This window comes from Moschus berezovskii, chromosome 2 (assembly GCF_049115385.1).
Source record: "Moschus berezovskii isolate FMDL1 chromosome 2, NW_MosBer_1.0, whole genome shotgun sequence".
In the NCBI taxonomy this organism is placed as follows: domain Eukaryota; kingdom Metazoa; phylum Chordata; class Mammalia; order Artiodactyla; family Moschidae; genus Moschus; species Moschus berezovskii.
In genome coordinates this window covers 103,819,190-103,843,426 of record NC_142461.1, presented here as the reverse complement: position 1 = coordinate 103,843,426, position 24,237 = coordinate 103,819,190, and the positions used below count along the sequence as shown (strand labels likewise).

Sequence of the window (24,237 nt, the reverse complement as noted above, 5' to 3'; positions counted from 1 at the left end):
CACTTGCAATGCAGGAGACCCTGGTTTGATTTCTGGGTCAGGAAGATTCGCTGCAGAAGGGATAGGCTACCCACTCCAGTGTTCTTGGGCTTCCCTTGTGGCTTGGCTGGTAAAGAATTCGCCTGCAACGTGGGAGACCTGGATTCGATCCCTGGGTTTCTACAATCAAGCATCTAGTTAACTTCCATCAGTAACTAAATTCTCTCTGTTCGCAGTCTATGATGTCCTTTCTTTATTTGTAATCCTGAAAAAGTAGATTCACAGATACGGCGTCAACTGAAGGATCTACTGGCATATTCCTCTGCTTTTGTTATTCTTTATTCTTCTCCAGTCTTCTGCAAAAATGACACAGGACAACTACCTGATCTAGTTCCTCTACTCTCCTTATTCTTTCATATGTTCTTGCTACTTCCTGCACTATCCATAGCTGTCTTTAAACATTTCTTCTTCCTATTTGCTATATGTTTCCCTCTAAATCTTCCTTCAAATGTCTTGAACCATTATCTTCTCCTTTTTACCTATAGAGATTTACATTTCTCTGTTACAATGTCTAGTTCCAGAAGTCCTCCTTAGAACTCTAGGAATCATACTATCTGAAATACAGGACTGAAATGCTTTTTAACTCAATATTCTTTCTGAACAAAAAGAAGAAAGAAAAAGAAACCAAAAGAGGCAAATGTTTCATTATTAAAAGTTAAATGCGTTTTAGAATGTTTGAAATGATGCTTTTTTGATGGACAGGGAAGCCTGGCATGCTGCAGTCCATGGGGTTGCCAAGAGTTGGACACGACTGAGTAAATATCTACCAACAAAGTTTTTATCAAATTATAATGACTTTCTAATCTTTTCTTTGTGTGCCTTACTTGGTTCCCTACTCATTGGTCCCCATGGTAAGTGCATAATGTACAGAAGTACTACAAGCCAGGCAGCATGAGCAATACTGAACCACTTCTTACCCAAAACGCTGCTGACTGGTTTGCCTCTACCCTATATGATCATGCACAGAGTCACCTCTGCTAATGAAGATAAGTGTTGCAATCACATAAAACCTCATGAATATATGCTGACCATGCAACCCAGGAAACAGGACAAGGGAGCACAATGCTTGGCATTAAACAATGAAATCATATTAAAAGATACACTCCCTCTAAAAGATAATGAATAGGATTCTCTCAAACATCAACTAAGGAAGTATTTCCTTCTTATTGCTCCTATACCTACAAAAATTATAAAGTAAATAATAGGTTTTTAACTAAATAAGTTAAATACAAAACTAAAAACATCTTTTTATAGTACTTCATCATAACTGACATTTTAGTTATAATGTACATGGATGACTGCAGTCAAATGGAAGATGTAAAATCAAATTTTACACCTTAGATAAGAACGAACCATTTAAATATACTTACTAGACATAATCTAATTACAGTAAAGATATTTTCTGACACAACATTAGTTCATCTTTTAAAAGTTTCAGAGTAAGATTTCAAATCTAACTCAAATTTCTGAACATGTGTTATAAATTTTATTTCTAACAAAATGGCATGGCCATCTATATACTCACTAGTGTTTTCCTTAAAAGTTAATTATTTACCAGAAATAGAAATTCCTATAAAGCTTTAAATTTACATGTAGTCATCCACTCAAATATTCTCAGTTAGAATAGATCTCAAGTGAAATAGCAAACAAGTAGCAAAATATAGCAATGGGGATTTGTTTTTAATTTTAGATACAGAATAAAATTTTAGTTCTCTGCCCATATTTTTTGCAATAAGGAGTTCATGATCTGAGCCACACTCAGCTCCTGACCTTGTTTTTGCTGACTGTAGAGCTTCTCCATATTCAGTTGCAAAGAATATAATCAATCTGATATCAGTATCGACCATCTGGTGATGTCCATGTATAGAGTCATCTCTAGTGTTGTTGAAAGGGAGTGTTTGCTATGACCAGTGTGTCTTCTTGGCAAAAGTCTGTTAGCCTTCGCTCTGCTTCATTTCGTACTCCAAGGCCAAACTTGACTGTTACTCCAGGTATCACTTGACTTCCTACTTTTTCATTTCAGTCCCCTCTGATGAAAAGGACATCTTTTTTTGGTGTTAGTTCTAGAAGGTCTTGTAGGTCTTCATAGAATCATTCAACTTCAACTTCTTTAGCATTAGTGGTTGGGGCATAGACCTGGATTACTGTGATACTGAATGGTTTGCCTGGGAATGAACAGAGATTATTCTGTTGTTTTTGAGATTGCACCCAAGTATGGCATTTTTGTTAACTATGAGAGCTACTCCATTTCTTCTGAGGAACTGTTGCCCACAGTAGTAGATGTAATGGTCATCTGAATTAAATTCGCCCATTCCAGTCCATTTTAGTTCACAATTCCTAAAATGTCGATGTTCACTCTCGCCATCTCCTGTTTGACCACTTCCAGTTTATCTTGATTCATGAACCTAACATTCCAGATTCCTATGCAATATTGTTCTTCATAGCATCGGACTTTATTTCCATCATCAGTCACATCCACATCTGGGTGTTGCTTTTGCGTTGGCTCAGCCTCTTCATTCTTTCTGGAGCTATTTGTTCACTCCTCTCCAGTAGCACATTGGGCACCTACTGACCTGGGGAGTTCATCTTTCAGTGTCCTATATTTTTGCCTTTTCATACTGCTTATGTGGTTCTCAAGGCAAAAAAATCACTGTATATGGTGACTGCAGTCATGAAGTTAAAAGATGCTTTCTCCTTTGAAGAAAAGACAGCATATTAAAAAGCTGAGACATTACTTTGCTGACAGAAGTCTGTCTAGTCAAAGCTATAGTTTTTTTAGTAGTCACATTGGATGTGAGAGTTGGACCATAAAGAAAGCTGAGCACTGAAGAATTGATGCTTTTGAACTGTGGTGTTGAAGAAGACTCTTGGGAGGCCCTTGGACTGCAAGGATATCAAACCAGTCAATCCTAAAGGAAATCAGTCCTGAATATTCATTGGAAGGACTGATGCTGAAGCTCCAAAACTTTGGCCACCTGATGGTAAGAACTGACTGAATGGAAAAGACCCTGATTCTGGGAAAGACTGAAGGCAGTAGGAAAAGGGGATGACAGAGGATGAGATGGTTGGATGGCATCATTGACTGGATGGACATGAGTTTGAGCAAGCTCCAGGAGTTGGTGATAGAGAAGCCTAACATGCTGCAGTCTGTGGGTGTGCAAAGAGTTGGACACAAGTGTGCAACTGAACTGAACTTGCCATTCCTTTCCCCGGTGGACCACATTTTGTCAGAACTCTCCATCATGACCCATCCATCTTGGGTGGCCCTGCATGGCATGGCTCACAGTTTCATTGGTTAGACAAGGCTGTGATCCATGTGATCACTGTGATTATTTTTCTTTGATTGTGGTTTTCATTCTATATGCCCTCTGATGGATAAAGATAAGAGGCTTGTGAAAGCTTCCTGATGGGAGGAACTGGCTGAGGGGGAATCTGTGTCTTGCTATGATGGGTGGGGCCATGCTCAGTAAATCTTTAATCCAATTTTCTGTTGATGAGTGGGGCTGTGTTCCCCCCTGTAGTTTGGCGGAGGCCAAACTATGGTAGGGGTAATGGTGGTAGTGCTGACCTCTTCCAAAAGGACTTAGGCTAACACTCCCAGGACTGTTGCAGTCAATGCCCTGATCCTGCAGCAGGCCACTGTTGACCCACGCCTACACCAGAGATTTCTGAAGACTCACAGGCAAGCCTGGTTCAGTCTCTTGTATGGTCAGCTCCTTTCTCCTGGGTCCTAGTGCACACAAGGTTTTGTTTGTGCCCTCCAAGAGGCTCTTTCCCCAGTCCTGTGGAGTTCTGTAATCAAATCCGACTGGTCCTCAAAGTCAAATTCCCTGGGGGTTCTCAGTCCCTTTATCAGACCCCAAGGTTGTGGAATCTGTTGTGGGCTCTAGAACTTTGCAACAGTATAATAACTTCTTTGATATAATTGTCCTCCAGTTTGTGGGCTGTCGGACAGCTCAGAGGCTCTATGGTGGAGCTCATGAGGCCCTGATGAGACCCAGACAAATCAATTTAAATTGAAAAATGTAGGGAAAACAACTAGACCACTCAGGTGTGACCTAAAGGCAATGGCACCCCACTCCAGTACTCTTGCCAGGAAAATCCCATGGACAGAGGAGCCTGATAGGCTGCAGTCCATGGGGTCGCTAAGAGTCAGACATGACTGAGTGACTTCACTTTCACTTTTCACTTGCATGCATTGGAGAAGAAATGGCAACCCACTCCAGTGTTCTTGCCTGGAGAATCCCAGGGATGGGGGAGCCTGGTGGGCTGCCATCTATGGGGTCACACAGAGTCGGACACAACTGAAGTGACTTAGCAGCAGTAGCAGCAGCATGATTATACAGAGGAAGTGAAAAATGGATTCAAAGGATTAGATCTGATAGAGAAGAGTGCCTGAAGAACTATGAACAGAAGTTTGTAACACTGTACAGGAGGCCGCAATCAAGACCATCCCCAAGGAAAAGAAATGCAAAAAGCCAAAATAGTTGTCTGAAGAGATCTTACAAATAGCTGAGAAAAGAATAGACAGAAAGGCAAAGGACAAAAGCAAAGATATACCCATCTGAATGCAGAGTTCCAAAGAATAACAAGGAGACAGAAGATAGACTTCTTAAGTAAACAATACAAAGAAATAGAGGAAAACAATAGAAAGGGAAAAACTAGAGATCTCTTCAAGAAAATTAGAGATAACAAGGGAACATTTCATGCAAAGACAGGAACAATAAAGGACAGAAATGATATGGACCTAACAGAAGCAGAAAATATTAAGAAGAGGTAACAAGACTACATAGAAGAACTACACAAAAAAAATCATAAGAACCCAGATAACCACAATGGTGTGATCCCTCACCTAGAACCAGACATCCTGGAATACAAAGTCAAGTGAGCCTTAGGAAGCAACACTATGAACAAAGCTAGAGGAGGTGATGGAATTTCAGTTGAAATATTTCAAATCCTAGAAGATGATGTTGTGAAAGTGCTGCATTCAATATGCCAGAAAATTTGGAAAACTCAGCAGAGGCTTCAGGACTAGAAAAGGTCAGTTTTCATTCCAATCCCAAAGAAAGGCAATTGCAAAGAATGTTCAAATTACTGCACAATTGCATTCTTCTCACAAGAAACGCTGGCAAAGTAATGCTCAAAATTCTCCAAGCTAGGCTTCAATAGTATGTGAACCAAGAACTACCACATGTTCAAGTCAGATTTAGAAAAGGCAAAGGAACCAGAGATCAAATTGCCAACATCTGCTGGATCATAGAAAAAGCAAGAGAATTCCAGAAAAACTTTTGCTTCATTGACTATGCTAAAGCCTTGACTGTGTGGATCACAACAAACTGGAAAATTATTAGAGAGATGGGAATTACCAGACCAACTTACCTGCTTCCTGAGAAATTTGTATGCAGATCAAGAAGCAACAGTTAGAACCAGAAATGGAACAATGGATTGGTTCCAAAGTTCGAAAGGACCATGTCAAGGCTGTATACTGTCACCCTCTGTTATATGCAGAGAACATCATGTGAAATGTCAGACTGGATGAAGCACAAGCTGGAATCAAGATTGCAGGGAGAAACATCAGTAACCTCAGATATGCAGATGACACCACCCTTTTGGCAGAAAGCAAAGAGGAACTAAAGAGCCTATCGATGAAGGTGAAAGAGGACAGTGGAAAAGCTGGCTTAAAACTAAACCATTCAAAAAACAAAGATCATGGCATCCAGTCTCATCACTTCATTGCGAATAGATGGGGAAACAATGTTAACAGTGACAGACTTTAGTTTCTTGAGCTCCAAAATCACTGCAGATGGTGACTGCAGCCATGAAATTAAAAGACACTTGCTCCTTGGAAGGAAAGCTATGACAAACCTAGACAGCATATTAAAAAGCAGAGACATTACTTTGCCAACAATGGTCCTTATAATAAAAGCTATGGTTTTTCCAGTAGTCATGTATGGATGTGAGAGTTGGACTATAAAGAAAGCTGAGTGCTGACAACTGATGCTCTTGAACTGTGATCTTATAGAAAACTCTTAAGAGTCCCTTGGACTTCAGGGAGATCCAACCAGTCAATCCTAAAGGAAATCAGTCCTGAATACTCACTGGAAGGACTGATGCTGAAGCTAAAGCTCCAATATTTTGGCCACTTTATGTGAAGAACTGACTCATTGGAAAAGACCCTGATGCTGGTAAAGACTGAAGGCGGGAATAGAAGGGACGACAGAGGATGAGATGGTTAGATGGCATAACCTACTCAATGGACATGATTTTGCATAAGCTCTGGGAGTTGGTGATGGACAGGGAAGCCTGGTGTGCTGCAGTCCGTGGGATCACAAAGAGTTGGACATGACTGAGCAACTGGGCTGACTGACTGACTGCCTGTATTTTCCTGCAAAGAACTATATAAAGATATATTTTTAATTCCAATGTGGACAGGTATTGTAGAGGGACTTGCACTTCTAGTAATAGTGTAATTCAGTAATACACTATTACTGGAAAAAAAATAGAGTAATTCAGACCAATCATCCCACTGATAACTCTAAAATCCTTTAAATAAACTTTAAAAATATGGGTGAACCATAACTAAAATCTTTCTAAAAGCACAGAAGAGTTAATGAAACAGTAAGGAATTAATGGACAGAAAACAGACTGAAAAGCAAAGAGGTTAATACAGATTTAGGGCCAGTTGCTGCTCTGACCTGATCCAATCTGGTTGAGAGGATGAACTATATCTTCTGATAGCCTCTTTGAATCGGGGAGTAAAGTCTAGAAGAGTTGTGGTTGTGACTGAGATGTCAAAAGGCAGGATCTTAGATATAAAGTTAAACTGAAAGTAAAACAGCCTTCACATTGATTTTGGTCATGCACTGAGTTATCTGAATGGCACAGAAAGATCTCACATGTTGAAAACGGATTAAGATGTTCCAGAATTGCTGGTTCCCTGGATGCCTGGTAGTAGCAGAGTGAAGAAAATGTCTTTTATAGCATCATCCTAGACCTTAACTTATATCTATGAATAATTTCACAAACACAATATTCAGCACATGACCAAATCTAACCAGATAGAAAATGAGCTATAATAACATGAATAGGGACCACCATAAATAACAAACAGCAACACACTCACCAGTTTCCGATCTTGGAAAAGAATTATCAGAGACAGAACTTTGTTTTTTTAACTGTTCACTTCACGTCACTCACTTCAGTCGCTCAGTTGTATCCGACTCTTTGCGACCCCATGAATCACAGCACGCCGGGCCTCCCTGTCCATCACCAACTCCCGGAGTTCACTCAAACTCATGTCCATCGAGTCAGTGATGCCATCCAGCCATCTCATTCTCTGTCGTCCCCGTCTCCTCCCACCCCCAATCCCTTCCAGCATCAGACTCTTTTCTAATGAGTCAACTCGTCGCATGAGGTGGCCAAAGTATTGCAGTTTCAGCTTTAGCATCAGTCCTTCCAATGAACACCCAGGAGTGATCTCCTTTAGAATGGACTGGTTGGATCTCCTTGCAGTCCAAGGGACTCTCAAGAGTCTTCTCCAGCACCACAGTTCAAAAAGCATCAATTCTTCGGCGATCAGCTTTCTTCACAGTCCAACTCTCACATCCATACATGACCACTGGAAAAACCATAGCCTTGACTAGACGGACCTTGGTTGGCAAAGTAATGTCTCTGCTTTTTAATATGCTATCTAGGTTGGTCATAACTTTCCTTCCAAGGAGTAAGCGTCTTTTAATTTCATGGCTGCAATCAGCATCGGCAGTGATTTTGGAGCCCAAAAAAATAAAGTCTGACACTGTTTCCACTGTTTCCCCATCTATTTCCCATGAAGTGATGGGACCAGATGCCATGATCTTTGTTTTCTGAATGTTGAGCTTCAAGCCAACCTTTTCACTCTCCTCTTCACTTTCATCAAGAGGCCTTTGAGTTCCTCTTCACTTTCTGCCATAAGGGTAGTATCATCTGCATATCTGAGGTTATTGATATTTCTCCCAGCAATCTTAATTCCAGCTCGTGCTTCTTCCAGCCCAGTGTTCCTCATGATGTACTCTGCATATAAGTTAAATAAGCAGGGTGACAATATACAACCTTGACGTACTCCTTTTCCTATTTGGAACCAGTCTGTTGTTCCATGTCCAGTTCTGACTGCTGCTTCCTGACCTCCAAGAGGCAGGTCAGGTGGTCTGGGATTCCCATCTCTTTCAGAATTTTCCACAGTTTATTGTGATCCACACAGTCAAAGGCTTTGGCATAGTCAATGAAGCAGAAATAGATGTTTTTTCTGGAACTCTTTTGCTTTCTCCATGATCCAGTGGATGTTGGCAATTTGATCTCTGGTGCCTCTGCCTTTTCTAAAACCTGCTTGAACATCTGGGAGTTCATGGTTCACATATTGCTGAAGCCTGGCTTGCAGAATTTTGAGCATGACTTTACTAGCGTGTGAGATGAGTGCAATTGTGCGGTAGTTTAAGCATTCTTTGGCATTGCCTTTCTTTGGGACTGGAATGAAGACTGACCTTTTCCAGTCCTGTGGCCACTGCTGAGTTTTCCAAATTTGTTGGCATATTGAGTGCAGCACTTTCACAGCATCATCTTTCAAGATTTGAAATAGCTCAACTGGAATTCTATCACCTCCACTAGCTTTGTTCGTAGTGATGCTTTTTAAGGCCCATTTGACTTCACATTCCAAGATGTCCGGCTCTAGGTCAGTGATCACATTATCGTGATTATCTTGGTCGTGAAGATCTTTTTCGTACAGTTCTCCTGTGTATTCTTGCCACCTCTTCTTAATATCTTCTGCTTCTGTTAGGTCCATACCATTTCTGTCCTTTATTGAGCCCATCTTTGCATGAAATGTTCCCTTGGAATCTCTAATTTTCTTGAAGAGATCTCTTGTTTTTCCTATTCTATTGCTTTCCTCTATTTCTTTGCATTGATCGCTGAGGAAGGCTTTCTTATCTCTCCTTGCTATTCTTTGGAACTCTGCATTCAGATGCTTATATCTTTCCTTTTCTCCTTTGCTTTTCGCTTCTCTTCTTTTCACAGCTATTTGTAAAGCCTCCTCAGACAGCCATTTTGCTGTACATTTTTAACTGTACTTTACGATAGTTATGGCCACAAAAATCAGTTAAAATGTCTCTAAAGCCAAAACTATAAAAAGGAATCTCACATGTTGATGAAAGAATTATCTAGAAAGAACTAAAACCTATTAGGAATGAAACTAAGACCTCAATGAATGAGAGATAGGTCAAAAAATATATCTAGGGGAAAAAAAGGATAAAGAGTTAATCTATAGAAAATACAAGAGAAAGAGTAAGATCTCAGAGATATGGAGACGATCTAACCTAAATTGAATGAAATCACAGGAGGATAGGAAATAAAAATAAGAGAGGCAATATTCAAAAATATAATTGCTAAGAATTTCCCAAAGCTAATGAAAAGCATCAAGTCACAGATTTAAGAAGTCTGATTGACTCTGAATAAGAAAAAAAGAGCAAACAACTAAGAACTGTAAACTCTTAGAGACGGCAAAGGAATCTGTAAACATATGCTGAAATGAAAAATGACTCAAAAGATTAACAATACTGAGCTGATTTTTTGAAAAGATAAAGAAATTGACAAAACTTTAGCTAGACTAAGAAAAAAGAGAAGACTCAAAAAATAAAATCAGAATAAAACAAGAGACATTACCACTAATACTACATAAATACATAAGATCATAAGATATTAGCATAAATAATTATATATCAACAAATAAGATAATCTAAAAGAAATCTAAGCATATGTTGAGGCAGTAACCATCTAAATTAACATGTCAGTTAAAATATCTAAAAGTCATACACTGCTTGCAGGGAAAGAAAAAATATAAGCAAGTATGGCATGAGCTCACTATAAATAAGTGAAGTCACTCAGTCGTGTCTGACTCTTTGCAATCCCATGGACCGTAGCCTACCAGGCTCCTCAGTCTATGGAATTTTCCAGAAAAGAGTACTGGAGTGGGTTGCCATTTCCTTCTCCAGGGAATCTTCCCAACCAAGGGATTGAACCCAGGTCTCACGCACTGCAGGCAGACGGTTTACCATCTGAGCCACCAGGGAAGCGCACTATAAATAGGAAAAAAAAAGAATGTTATTAACTAAAATACTCTATTATTTACTGTCATTGCCCAGAGGATTGCATCTTGGTCCCATGTCTACTGACTTCCTAGATGGTGCTAGTGGTAAAGAACCCACCTGCCAATGCAGGAGTTATAAGGGATGTGGGTTTCATCCCTGAATCAGGAAGATCCCCTGGAGGAGGGCACAGCAATCCACTCCAGTATTTTCGCCTGGAGAAACCCATGAACAGAAGGGTCTGGTTAGGCTACAGTCCATAGGGATGCAAAGAGTCAGACAGGACTGAAGTGACATAGCACAAATGCACCCATGTCTATTATAATTTCCTATTTTAGCTTTTTAAGTTAGCACTTTAATTTCATGGAAATATCTTTTTTGCTTCCCATGGTAACAATCTCCAAATTACAGAAAGGGTAGCTTTAATAAATTTATCAAATCGACCATAAATGCCTGTCATCATATTGTCAACTAAGATAAAAATAAAATATACAATGTGAGAGCTATGAGTTCAGTTTTATTTGGGGCTTACTGAGGACTGCAAGAAGATCCAACCAGTCCATTCTAAAGGAGATCAGTCCTGGGTGTTCATTGGAAGGACGGATGCTAAAGCTGAAACTCCAATACTTTAGCCACCTCATGCGAAGAGTTGACTCACTGGAGAAGACTCTGATGCTGGGAGGGATTGGGGGCGGGAGGAGAAGGGGATGACAGAGAATGAGATGGCTGGATGGCATCACTGACTCGATGGACATGAGTTTGAGTGAACTTCGGGAGTTTGTGATGGACATGGAGGCCTGGCGTGCTGTGATTCATGGGGTCGCAAAGAGTCGGACATGACTGAGCGACTGAACTGAACTGAACTTAGGACTATAGCCCAGGATGCAGCCTTTCAGGTAGCTCTGAGGATATGCTCCAAAGAGGTGGTGGAGGAGGTCAGTGTATATATGATTTTGATGAAAGGTATGAAATCAAGCATGCATTTCAGTAGAAGGTTGCTGCTAGTCACAAGGAGCAGGTGCCTCCATTAATGATTTTAATGCTTATGAGAAGATATAAGAAACTGGGTTCTTAAAATTTTCTCCTGAAAGTATCTAATTATCTGAATGCCTCTTTGGCCAGTTTTTCCCAGAGCAGAGTGCCTCATTCCTGATCTCTGCCCTAAATGCCTTTTGGTTCATTGCTCAGTCACTAAGTTGTACCCAACTCTCTGCAACCCCATGGACTGTAGCCCACCAGGCTCCTCTGTCCATGGAATTTCCCAGGCAAGAATACTGGAGTGGGTTGCCATTTTCTTCTCCAGGAGATTTTCCCAACCCAAGGATCAAAGCCATGTCTCCAGCATGTTCTGCATTGGCAGGCAGATTTTTTTTTTTTTTTTATTGCTGAACCACCTGGGAAGCAAACTCCTCTCAGAGTGTGTTAAAAGTCAGCGCCTGCTGTGGCTAGTGACCTAATCCTTGTAGAGCTGAATAGTGAGTGACATTCTTTAGTTGGTAGTATCTTATACAACAAAAAATTGTTGCTATAATTTCTTTATAAAATGTGTTCTCAGCCAATTATGAACATTTGCCCCATTGGGGGAAAAAAAACTCTTATAAAATGTTTGTTTGTATTGATTCATTATAAATATCCATACTGGTCTTAATAGATCAAATATAAGTAATATATTATAAATAACTAATAACTCTCAAAAAAAAAACTGGATCAGTGAACTATGGTTCGATGCATGATACAGGATGCTCGAGGCTGGAGTAGTGAGATGAACCAGAGGGATGGGATAGGGAGGGAGGTGGGAGGGGGGTCCAAGATGGGGAACACATGTACACCGGGGCAGATTCATGTCAATGTATGGAAAAAACCAATACAATAATGTAATTAGCCTGCAATTAAAATAAATAAATTAAAAAATGTCCATCTGCAGACGAATGGATAAGAAAGCTTTGGTACATATACACAATGGAGTATTATTCAGCCATTAAAAAGAATACATTTGAATCAGCTCTAATGAGGTGGATGAAACTGGAGCCTATTATACAGAGTGAAGTAAGCCAGAAAGAAAAACACCAATACAGTATACTAACACATATATATGGAATTTAGAAAGATGCAAATGATAACCCTGTATACGAGACAGCAAAAGAGACACAGATGTATAGAACAGTCTTTGGGACTCTGTGGGAGAGGGTGAGGGTGGGATGATTTGGGAGAATGGCATTGAAACACGTATGTTGTCATATGTGAAACGAATCACTAGTTCAGGGTCGATGCATGTTATAGGATGCTCGGGGCTGGCATGCCGGGATGACCCAGAGGGAGGATAAAGGGAGGAGGGAGGTGGGAGGGGGGTTCACGACGGGGAACTTATGTAAACCCGGGGCGAATTCATGTCAATATATGGCAAAACCAACCAATATAATATTGTAAAATAATTTACCTCCAATAAAAAATAAATTAATTACAAAAAAAAAAAAGTAAACAAAAAAGAAAGGAATTAACATTTGTGGATCTATATTTATGTGCCAGGGTTAATATTAGATGTTTCTAATACATTATCTCATTAATAACTATAAAAACCATGCAATATAGGTATTATTAGATCTCTTTTTCAGATAAACTGAGGTTCAGAGTAAGCTAGTTAAGACAGAGTGTTTTATCTTCCCACCCAGTGACCATATAATTTAATTAATAAAAAAAAATTCATAGAGTAATATCATTAACTCTGTATGCTGCAAATTTATTGGTTTTGATTATTACAGCTTACTATAATTAATTAGCATTAAAATCTTAATTTTAATGATGATAGATTTACTGTTTGAAGTAGAAAGAGAAATCATCAGATATCTCTCAATATCATCTGAAATGTTTTATCTTAGAATCCAGCAAATTGTAAATCTTTGTAAATTTGATCACACTGTATATATTTTTCATGTTCAGGACACCAATTTTTAAGCCCATACAATTCTCAATTTTCATTTTAAATGAGCTGTGGTTTTTATCATATGAAACTAAATAAAATAGACACCGATATTAAGAATACATACTCATTTTACAATGTATTTATAAATCAAAGTATTTTTTAAAAATTCTTACAAAAGAATGTTCTAATCCTGAGGTCTATGTTCTATTGGCTTGAATATTAGCATAAAGTTAGGAATCTTTGAATGACAGGTGACCCATGAACCAAACAGTATTTTCTTTTTCAAATTATCACCTTTATGCAAAAATATGTTATTTAATTTTATGTTATACTAATTTTATACATGTTATTAGAATGCAGTTTCAAAGATAGATTTTCCAAAATTTTGAATAAGTAATTGTTAACTAGTGATCACTTTTGTTTTAATATATTCTATATATAGTCACTTATTTAAAAACAAAATTTTGCAATTTATAAGCAACAATGTTTCCTGTATTTCTTCTTTGCAAATATTTTTTAACAGTAACCTTTATATATAGTGGACATATCATTCAATATTTAATAACACTGCCACTCCCAGGTGGCACTAGTGGTAAAGAACCTGCCTGCCAATGCAGGAGACCTAAGAGACTCAGGTTTGATCCGTGGGTCGGGAAGATGCCCTGGAGAAGAACATGAAAACCCACGCCAGTATTCTTGCCTGGAGAATCCCCATGGACAGAGGAGCCTGGTGGGCTACAGTCCATAGAGTTTCAGAGTCAGACGCAACTGAAGCAACTTGGCACACACACACACAAAATATAACTAGACAGTAATAAGTTGAAACAACTTTATAGAGAGCTTGTCAAAATACAAAAGAATTCTTAAAAATGAAATGTCCTATATCACTTTAAGTCTCAGGTATTTTCAAAGCAAAAGGTCAATATAACTGGAAATTTTATATACATATAATTTCAATATAATTGGAAAAATAAGTATATTTGTATGTGTTATTACTTTTTTTTTAACCCAAGCCATATGTATCTTTTCTCTTTAATTCAACATGATCCCTCAAAACAACAATGAAAAACAGTGAGGAGCCAAACTGAAAATTCCCAATGGCCAAAGCTAGAATAATTTGAGAAAAAAAATATTAACACATTATTGGATCATAATCCAATGAATAAAATAAATATGCATGAGTCCATATTTATATAAATGATTGGATACATAGATTAATGAAGAGAAGGGATAAATCTTTCTCAGAGAAGAATTTCAAATAATATATGTAGATACCTACCCCCTTCCAGGAGGCAGAACTTCCTCTCTCTTTGAATGTGGACTGAACTTAATGACTTGCTTCCATAGAGTATGGAAAGGATAAAACAGTAACTATAAATGAGGAAAATGTGGCAAACATTACTTTAACCAAGTGATCAAGGTTAATTAACATCAACACTGACAAGTTGGTATCATGTACGACCTGATATAATGGAAAGAGAAAAGCAGTTCACCTCTGTGGTAATGTTCCCTAAACCACATAACCTCAGTTTAATTATGAGAAAAATGTGAGACAAAACCAAACTGAAAGTCACGAAAAACAAGGAAACAGAAACTATCACAGATAGAAGAGTCTAAGAAGACACGAATACTGAATGCAGTGTATCTTGGATAAGATCCCAGAACAGAAAATTAGCAAAAGCGGATAAACTAGTGAAATCTGAATAGAGTTTGCAACATAGCTGAAATGAATATGCCTACATTAATTTATTAGTTTTGACAAATGTACCACTTATGATGTTAATATTAGAGAAACTGGGTGAAGAGTGTATGGGGACTCTGCATCTCTGCACCTTTCCTATTAATCTCAATTTACTCCAAAGTAAAATGGCTAGTTTTAAAAAGTCATTAGGTTTTGAATCACTACAAGAAAGTCTACCCAAGTATTTGACTGCTTCACAATGAAACACTTTATAGGAAGAATATCACAAATAAACACGTAAAATCTGCAAAATAAAATGTATAATGTAATTAACAGACAAATATTAGAGTATATAAGGATTATATTGGAGGAGGTCATGGCAACCCACTCTGGTATTCTTGCCTGGAGAATCCCATGCACAAAGGAACCTGGTGGGCTACATACAGTCCATGGGGTCGCAAAGATTCAGACACGACTGAGGCAACTTAGCATAGCATAGGATATAAGGATTATATACGAATCTACAAGAAAAAGTCTTTTTCAAGTGAACAGATGAAGAAATGGACAATCAAATCAAAAATATATTCAAAGAAAATAATTTTTAAATAATTTAAATGTTTTAAAAACATATTGTTTTTTAATCCATCAGACTGGCAAAACAAAAATTTCATAATATGTTTGAAAGAAGGCAAGAATTAAAAAATCTCATAGGCTGCATAAAAATACTCTAAGGAAATAAAATTTTTTTAATTATTACAAATTGTTTTTCATATATTAGCTTAGCAAAACGAACTTTTTATACAATATCACATTTGGGAGAAGGCATGGGTTAGCAAAAATATTCCAGAAGAGGCATAAAATTGGATCAGCCAATTTGGAGGGTAATTTTCTCAGCATCTATTAAAAATGTTAATGCAATTAAAATGCATTAAATGCAACTCTAGAGTACATGCTTTGCTATGGCATTGTTTATAAAGAAAAAGAAAATTGAAAACAGCATAAATGCCCATAATAGAAAATGGTTACACATACCATGAAATATGAAACAGACCAACAATTAAGTAGATCAGTTATCCAATACATATAGATTCCCAAATCATACTGCTTACATTTAAAAAAAAGAAAAAGCAATTTATAAAGCAATAATATGATGTCATTTTGTAAACACTTGCAATGTTATGTATTATCTATGGGTACATGCCATGTCTAGAAGCACACTCAACAAACTGAAAACAGTGGTTAATTCTGTGAAGAATGGAGGGGGCAAGCAGTCAGGGTGGTGATCAACAGAAACCTTGGCCTCTATATTTTCTTAAATGGAAATACACTAATTTTTTAAGCTTTATGAATTTCTTGTTTTAAGAATATTTTAGTCCTACTTATCAATTAATAGTCTTCAGTTCAGTTCAGTTCAGTCACTCAGTCGTGTCCGACTCTTTGCGACCCCATGAATCACAGCACGCCAGGCCTCCCTGTCCATCACCAAATCCCAGAGTTCACTCAAACTCATGTCCATCGAGTCGGTGATGCCATCCAGCCATCTCATTCTCTGTCGTCCCCTTCTCCTCCTGCCCCCAATCCTTCCCAGCATCAGACTCTTTTTCAGTGAGTCAGCTCGTCACAAGAACAATACGCTAATAAACACTACAACTATCAATTCAAAGTTCTTTGAAGTACCAAAGAAGTACCAAGCATAAAGGAAAACTGAAATCAGCTGAGCCAAGTCCTTGACATTCAATGGCACATACTGCATGTCTTCAATAAATAACTGAATGGATAAGTGTATGAGTGAATGAAGTACTACAGAAGAAAACTGTTTGGGAAAATACAGTTGCAGCCTCACCTGAGGAGATTATAAGGGAATTCTGCCATTTCACACAGTAACAGAAAAATGTTGACAAAATTAAGATTTAAGACATTTGGGTTTTAGCCCTGCTTTAGAGACTAACTAGGATTTCCCTGTAGCTCAACCAGTAAAGAATCTGCCTACGAGGTAGGAGACCAGGGTTCGATCCCCGGATTGGGAAGTTCCTCTGGAGAAGGGAATGGCAATCCACTCCAGTATTCTTACCTGGAGAATTCCATGGACAGAGAAGCCTGGCGGGCTATAGTATATGGGGTCACAAAGAGTTGGACGTGACTGAGCAACTAACACAGTGCAGGCTAACTTACTGCGAGATGGTCAAATGCCCACTTGAGCTTGAATTTGCTGATCATATTTTCAGGAAAATAATGCTGCCTGCCCTACTAACCTCATAGAGATGTGACAGAGGAGGTGGGGAGACAGAAGTGAGATATGGATATAATAATATTTTGAAAAATGCATGGATAAGAACTTTTGGAGAATTTTTAAAATCCAGTCATCATGCTATTTGATTGGGTTGGTATCATTGCTCTGCCCCGCTGCTCTTAGTGAAGAACTGGCCCATGATACTAGACCTACTCCTGTAACCCAAATTGTTGGTCTATATGACATCTGGATGATGGAAAGAAATTTTGTAATGTAAAAAATCCAGAAATGTGTGGGTGCTAAGTCACTTCAGTCATATTCATCTCCAACTCTTTGCAACACTATGGGCTATAGCCCACCAGGCTCCTCTGTCCTGGGATTCTCCAGGCAAGAATTGGAGAAGTGGAGTGGCTTGTCATGCCCTCTTCCAGGGGATCTTCCCAAAACAGAAATCAAATCCCTGTTTCCTGCAGTTCCTGCACTGAGGGCGGATTCTTTATCACTGGGCCACCAAGGTGGCCCATATTCAAATTTTAAAGAAACTGAATGTAAAAAAAGAATAGTTTCCAAGAGAATTATCATAAATTTCAATAATGTCATACTAATATTTTCATTTTAGCTCAATCAACCTAAGTTTCCTTTTTTGCTGATAGAAACATATTAGATAACTAATCACTCTGATAACTATGTTGCGCTCACCCCTTTTTCCAACAGTTTTTTCCTTAAAATAATTTATTCATTTATTCTAAGCTGGCTGAGAAATTAATTTCAAATTTTGGTGGATATCAACATGAGTTGAGAACTATATACTTTGTATTAAATGCTATAAAATGCTGATCAAACACAACATCAAAAATTCAATTATAACCATGTACATAAAAATAAGACGTACATTGATTTGGACATATTTTCTTGATTATCAATGTTTCAAATTCTTCATGGTTTAATCACCTCTAATTTGGACATGAAAATAAGTGTTCCTTGACAATAACTCTGACAGACTTTAAAACACTTGAAATTATTTTGTTCAACTGTTTGAAGAATTACAACACTATTAAACATGATAGGATATAAATGTAGCTAACTACGTGGTTACAATGACATCTAAGGAACCAGTTAAATTGAGGTAATCTACTTTCTCCAAATGAGAGAACAACCAGAATAGATTTTGTTAATAGTCTTCAATTAATAAGATACTGTATAATCATTCCAGAAAAAGGATGAACGTTTAAAAGACTGTTCTAAATTTTTTGAATATAAAAGATATGCAGTCCTACAAGAATAGTATCTATTTTAGAATTATGAATAGATGAGAAAAATCTTAGAAACTGCGCTGTCATAAAATTCTGCTTTCCAAAAATAATGAAAACTCCAGAAATAATACATCAGACAAAAGGAAGAAATTCAACAAATGTGAAATGTTTTTATATTATAGTTCATGGGGTCGCAAAGAGTCGGACACGACTGAGGGACTGAACTGAACTGAACTGAGCTAGGCTTTTGTCAATGTATCAAGGATAAAAATTGTGATATTGGTTATGTCTAATTTTGAAGCAACTAATTTAATTTACAAGGGAGAAATCACTTGCTGATTAAAACTCCAGAGCACTATCAGCAGTGCTGATATAAAATATATTTTTACTTATTTAGATATTTGGAGACATGCTCTCTTTTGATTCTCTTTTGATTCCCACATAGAAATTTCAAGTCAGTCAATGGTCTGTACAGGAATGAATCTGAGCTGTAATGTGTAGCTATAAAGACTTCCACAGTACCTGAAATTAGAGTGTGAAAATTATCAATTTAGTCTGAGGTTTTTTTGTTTTTTGCTTCACAGATCAAAACAGTTCCCATACATTTGTGATGCAAAATTTAAACTGGAAAAATGAGTTGAAGAAAAATTTTTGTATCCTAAGAGTCAATTTGATTTAAAGGAATTTTTAAAACAAATTTTAACAATTCAAGTTGAAGAACATCACAAATAAATGTAGCCAGACTTTAATGGGATTAATCCAAGGGGTCTAAACAGAGAGTACTCTAAATTTTAATTACAAGCCATAACATACTTTACTTTTATGCATTGCTACCTTGACTCTGAAAATGACTCTTTTGAAAATTTAATCAATTTATCTGTTTAGCTACATTACAAATAGATCACAGAATTCCACCGACTTTCCCAAAAAATTGTCACTAGTACTAGAAGTTAAAACTGTCAAAGAAAACATTGGGCAATTACAAAATTTAGTAGTTAGTTAACTACTATATTAAATGGAAATTTAAGATTCTGTCAAACTTTTATAAAAACTTGATTTAATTCATAGAATAGTCATGTGCAGTTTAGAAGCTGTCTGTAATGAATCTTAGTCTTTTCCTTTCATTCATAGGTAAATGCTTACTAATATTAAACAGAGTTTTGTATATAATTCAGGGGAACAAAAATGAACCAAGATTCAAGAAGTTTCCAAATACATTCTCAGCATTGGTCTTTATTTTGACTGGCCCTCAGATTTATGTAAAATTCCTTTACTTGGTTTTCAACTTGAATGTTCAGCCAACAATAAATTCTTAGGAATATTATATTTTTAAAAAATCTTAGCTTCCTGAAAGTATATCAAAGTCCAAACAATACAATGTGTTTTCTCATGAAGGCTTTTCCAAAATAATCAAAGGTGAACCCTTGTACCTTTATTTACATAAAACAAACCACTGTAATGACTTATCAGAAAGGAATATGTAATTAGGAAGTCAGATTATCATTAAATAATCACTAATCCATCTGTGAAAGGGTAGAGAGAAAAATCTGTGAGGCTAAGGAGAACTATACATTGTCTTTCCTATACATTTCTCTTTGCTGATGTCACATATATACATATATACACATTTGTATGGGTGTGTGTTTATGTACTCAGTCATGTCCCACTCTTTGTGACTCCATGGACTGTAGCCCACCAGGCTCCTCTGTCCATGAAATTTCCCAGGAATGAATACTTGAGTGGGTTGCCATTTCCTTCTCCAATATAAACACATATATATGTATTAGTATATATACATATATATATATATATATATATATATACACACACACACATACATTAGCTATGAGCAAGTAATATCATGAGATTGTATAATATAAAATATATTACTGATATATCTGCAATTTTTAATAAAAATTCCATCAAAGTCCACAGTTTCATAGGAGCATATAAAACTAAGAAATAAAAAGGTATTGGGGGAATTCCCAAAATCCTTCCCACAAATGGATGTAGATAAAGTGGGTTGGTCACACCTGGCCTGACAGTTATTTTACTTTGGTTTAAAGAGAATTTATAGATTAATACGTGCTGTGATTCATGGGGTCGCGGAGAGTCGGACACGACTGAGCGACTGAACTGAACTGATAGATTAATACAGGATATCCATTTGTTCTGTGTTTCTTAGATTCTGTATTTATCTATTTGATATCCATTCATCATCAGACCAATTATGGTAACTATATATATTTTCTTATTTTTTGTACTATTTGTACTATGGCATCTGGAACCTTATAGACTGGAGGAGAGAGTGCTCCTTTGAGGCCTAGCTAAATTCTACAGAAAATTAAGGACTTGTCCATAAACATGCCTTTCATATGCAAACCAACCAAACCCAAGTCTATACCTTCAACTTCCTCCTTGTTAAACTTACACAATCAAGCCAATATTTCTCCTGCCCTAAATCATCCTAGGACTAGGTAACCAGGCAACTAGAGATCACCCCAACAGACAAAGCCTGCCAGAGGTATTCAAACTGGACAGTTCTAAACTGCTTACCCTACCTTGCCTTTCTGGCAGAAAACCCAATAAAGGTCCTGGCCTCAACTTTTTCCTTGCTCTTTTCTTCTGCCACCTGACTAAAACCTGGGCTTCCACTTGACCTGGATGACCTGTCTATGGCCTGTAAGTATAATAAACGTGGTTTTCCTAAGCCTCTCCCATATCTCTTCCACAGCTGACTGACCATTGTAAAAAATGACCTTATAAAAGAACACAGAACAAAACTCTTTTAGAAATAGCCATGTCACTTGTAATCATATTGTTCCAGACACATACATGATTTGCCTTTATATATTTATTAATACTTGATCAACTGACACATAGTTTCAATCATATCTTTTGTTCAATATTGACAAATTTTGTAAAATAGTGCTTCTCCTGACCTTTTTTTTTATAAATTTTCTGTTCACTTTTTATACAGTGGCTTTCCAGAAAGTATTTATTTTTCATAACTGAAATACTGTACACTTTGACCAACACCTCCCATTTCCCCATCTCCCCAGATCCCGGTAACCACTCTCTTACTAACTGCTTCTATATGACTATTTTAGATTCCACATATAAGTGAGATCATGCAGCATTTCTCTTTCTGCATCTGGTTTATTTCATTGAGCATAATGTCCTCCTCAATTGCTTCTGATTATTAAATTATTACCTTTGAAAATCAAATGGACTCTAACTCTCACAAGCCTAATCACTTATTGATCCATCCATATTTATCTTACTCTAACCTTACTGTCATCTCAAATTGTAGTACAAAAGTCCTCAAAATTTTTTGACAAATATATTTTTCTAGTCTGTGTGTTTATTTTTCTTTGAAGAATACTGGATGGTGATGAAAATTTTATTTTACTAAGCCTCTCTTGACTGTACCTGACTGACCATCTCACAAAAAAACACAAAACACTGAAACTATTGACTTAAAAAAGATCACTTTAATTATCTTTGAGTCTCATTTATCTGTACTGATCTTATTCTCCTTTTATCATAGATCATCTGCACAAAGACATCATGATCAAAGCAGTGCAAACTATTTAAGGCCATGATCGGAACATTTCATGATAGCTCCCAGAGAGGTATTAATAGAATCCTTGCTGCATTTCTTAAAAGACAGTAAAGCTACTTCTTTACTCCTCGATTCTCACCCAATATAAGGGCTCCTATAACAGTAATTAATGTAAATTAATTAATTGAAGTTTCAGATTCACTAAATAATATGAACTATATATTAAGTTCAATTGCATTTTGTCAAGTGCTCTTGCTTCTTGCTTTCTATATATGCAGGTACTTATAAGATAAATATAAACATGTGTTTGTAAATTACTGAAACATCATCATCAAATTATTACTTTATGGAACAATCTGAGATTTAATAGACTTTTGAAGGCTTTCCATCCCTTCCTTCAAGATATTTTCTGAATCAAGAAAAACATCAGAAAAATATATTTTTCCAAGAAAAACTGATTCTAATGTCAAAAGTTTCACTACAACCATGAAGTTAGGTGGTAAATATTTGGTCTATATGAAATCAAGAACTATTAAGCTAACTAGATACTGTGAGCTAACTAGATACTTTGCATCAAGACACATTATTCTGCAGAATCAAAGATACAAGCCTTTTTTTGTCCTATGCTAGACCATGAAATCATCTGCAAAGATGGGAGAAATTTATTTAGATTAGACAGACTAAGAGTACTGAATTATATAGGTAAGAGAGATAGTTAAGATTAAGGGTGTGAAAGGAAGTGAAATAATATTTTTAAATCATAAAAGGGGAACAAGCAAAATTATAAGCTACTAAAATTGAGTTTGTGTAAGGCTGATCTTTTTAAAGCTGGGTTCAAGGCTGGCTCAATATGTTTTAAATGAATATACCAGGGTTAGAATTTCCTGAATTATGAGAAAGCATCATTGATTTTTGAATGGACAAAATCAGAGTTCACCATTTCTGTGTCTTTGTTCTCATAAAGATTTGAAAAAATATTTTTTATTACCTTACATTACAGAAATGGTCTGTATGAGATTCCAAGTATCTTTTATTAGACTGGTACTGAAAGAGGAGAGTGAAAAAGTTGGCTTGAAGCTCAACATTCAGAAAACTAGGATCATGGCACCTGGTTCCATCACTTCATGGGAAATAGATGGGGAAACAGTGGAAACAGTGTCAGACTTTATTTTGGGGGGCTCCAAAATCACTGCAGATGCTGACTGCAGCCATGAAATTAAAAGACGCTTACTCCTTGGTAGGAAAGTTATGACCAACCTGCTGCTGCTGCTGCTAAGTCACTTCAGTCGTGTCCGACTCTGTGTGACCCCACAGACGGAAGCCGACCAGGCTCCCCCTTCCCTGGGATTCTCCAGGCAAGAACACTGGAGTGGGTTGCCATTTCCTTCTCCAATGTGTGAAAGTGAAAAGTGAAAGTGAAGTCGCTCAGTCGTGTCCGACCCTTAGCGACCCCACGGACTGCAGCCTACCAGGCTCCTCCATCCATGGGATTTTCTAGGCAAGAGTACTGGAGTGGCTTGCCATTGCCTTCTCCAATGACCAACCTAGATAGCATATTAAAAAGCAGAGACATTACTTTGCCAACAAAGGTCCGTCTAGTCAAGGCTATGTATGGTTTTTCCAGTGGTCATGTATGGATGTGAGAGTTGGACTGTGAAGAAAGCTGAGCGCCGAAGAATTGATGCTTCTGAACTGTGGTGTTGGAGAAGACTCTTGAGAGTCCCTTGGACTGCAAGGAGATCCAACCAGTCTATTCTGAAGGAGATCAACCTTGGGTGTTCATTGGAAGGACTGATGCTAAAGCTGAAGCTCCAGTACTTTGGCCACCTCATGCGACGAGTTGACTCACTGGAAAAGACTCTGATGCTGGGAGGGACTGGGGGCAGGAAGAGAAGGGGACGACAGAGAATGAGATGGCTGGATGGCATCACCGACTCGATGGACATGAGTTTGAGTGAACTCTGGGAGTTGATGATGGACAGGGAGTCCTGGCGTGCTGTGATTCTTGGGGTCGTGGAGAGTTGGACACGACTGAGCAACTGAACTGGACTGAACTGGTATCTAACTTTCTAATACCAAGCTAAGAGAATTAATACTCAGAAATTATTATTATTAACCTTTTATGATAACCATTTATAATGGATATTTATGTTAAAGACCTAAATAGAAAGTACTTTTTTACTAACAATGCCAAGACAAATGTGCAACAGTTACTGTTATACAACTGTTACTAAATTACTTGATTTAAAAAAGATTAATCCTAATCCCAGTTCTTATGAACAAATTTTTTCAAACCGCTAATAAGATAAAAGTAATTATTAAATCAGAGAATTATGCTCAGAGTCCAAATCATCATGTTTTATTTAAATAACAACATATGGGAAGGTCTAGAAATTTCACTTTTGTCAAGTTTGTCATCAGTCAGGATCTTCAAGTA

General features: G+C 37.3%; 1 protein-coding gene across 1 annotated transcript in view; it reads right to left on the bottom strand.

The window, feature by feature from the left end:
• Positions 1 to 24,237, bottom strand: part of SLC4A10 (solute carrier family 4 member 10) — a 347,596-nt gene that overhangs the window by 309,566 nt on the left and 13,793 nt on the right. The window lies entirely within an intron of this gene.